This window comes from Schistocerca gregaria, chromosome 3 (assembly GCF_023897955.1).
Source record: "Schistocerca gregaria isolate iqSchGreg1 chromosome 3, iqSchGreg1.2, whole genome shotgun sequence".
Lineage (NCBI taxonomy): Eukaryota > Metazoa > Arthropoda > Insecta > Orthoptera > Acrididae > Schistocerca > Schistocerca gregaria.
Window position 1 is genome coordinate 912116687 of NC_064922.1, and position 1769 is coordinate 912118455.

The 1769-nt window shown below is 45.3% G+C and overlaps 1 pseudogene; it reads left to right on the plus strand.

Moving 5' to 3' along the window:
- The first annotated feature begins 763 nt into the window (after window positions 1-763).
- LOC126357205 (5S ribosomal RNA) lies at window positions 764-881 on the plus strand (annotated as a pseudogene).
- The last annotated feature ends 888 nt before the right edge of the window (window positions 882-1769 follow it).

Sequence of the window (1769 nt, forward strand, 5' to 3'; positions counted from 1 at the left end):
AATCCAGGATATGAAGTGATACTGCGGACATGAGTCATTTGGAGAATGAAATGTCAGGAATGACGCCGACCTTATCTTCCCCAACCCAAAGTCGCCCTTGCATTCATCAATACAAAAATGACATTTGACTGCCTGCTTGTGTAAGGCACGATTCTCCCACAAGTTTGTCACTAGAATGTTTTTAACATAAAGAGTACCAACACTGAACATGAGTTTTCCAGACTAAGAGAGCAACCATCTTGCAGGATTATCCCTCATGTACGATTCGAATTTATTGAGACTGGAATCATATGAGCATGCAACTTGAAGTCCTGCCATTCATAGTATGTGTCGTTCTGTGAGACTGGTGTTGAAAACTGTTGGGACACCTTCACAACATACCACAAGAACATGGAAGAACTCAGAACCAGTGTATACAACAAAGGAACAGCATTCCTGGTGCTGTGCATTCTTAAACATTAAGAACTTTTTATCTTAAGTGGACATTTCCACATTTACTGGTTCCTAGCTTGAGCAAACACATGTCGTTCTAAATAATTACACCCATTAAACGTGTTGAGGCATCTATGGCAAAAATACTTTGCCCCCCACACCTTTTTTTTGTAACTGGGCGAAAAGTAAGTGGAACATGTTTTTGATCCACATGTAGTGAGGCCTATCACACATGTGACTAGCAGTAAATCTAAGTGTTTGGGGCACAAACTATCTGCATCCAGACCATGACCATAAACTGAATAATCACGGTTTTGCCTTTCAAAGTTTAGGCAACGGCCTTGCCGCAGTGGATACACCGGTTCCCGACAGATCACCAAAGTTAAGTGCTGTCGGGCGTGGCCGGCACTTGGATGGGTGACCATCTGGGCCGCCATGCACTGTTGCCATTTTTCGGGGTGCACTGAGCCTCGTGATGCCAATTGAGGAGCTACTCGACCGAATAGTAGCGACTCCAGTCACAGAAAACCATCATAACGGCCGGGAGAGCGATGTGCTGACCACATGCCCCTCCTATTCGCATCCTCATCTGAGGATGACGCGGCGGTCGGATGGTCCTAATGGGCCGCTTGTGGCCTGAAGATGGAGTGCTTTCAAAGTTTAGTAGGTCTGAGATTGTGGAGGAGAATGAGGTGCCTTTGAAGTTAAAATACCCACCAACATTAGATGTCTTGATACTTCCTGGCAGATTAAAACTGTGTGCCAGACCGAGACGCCAACTCATTCAGATTAGTTGTCTTGTTTGTACTCATGGTCACTGCATTTCTGTAGCAAGCTAGAAGCTTGATTAATATATGCCTGTTTAGCGGTAAAGCCTTTTGGAAGAGGGGTTTTACTTGACTCCTCTCTGAATAGAACAAAACCATGTGAGTACACATCAAGTCAAAGTACGCAGCTGGGCACTTTAACAGCCTCTTTGCCCCATACCAGCAAAATGGCTCAGTATGATGCACTCAGTAAAAGTTTCATACCGCTCTGTAACTGATTCTCCCCATCATATCGCACTATGTTTTACCCAAATTTTCAAGATGTTTTCTTCTGTAGGATTACTGCCGTCTTTGGGGGGAGTGGGGGAGGGTGAAGGAGGGGCAATCAGCTCACAGTGCAGGACAGCTTCATACCTTACAGTGAAATGCTGCTGGCCGTTGATGATTTCGGAGGGCTCCCTTTCCAGTACTGCTCAGCAACATGAAGAAAGATAGCCTAGTCTCGATACCCCACACTGGTGTTATAAATGTGGGAACCATTAACAAGGTAGGCTGTGGGGCTGCTACTTT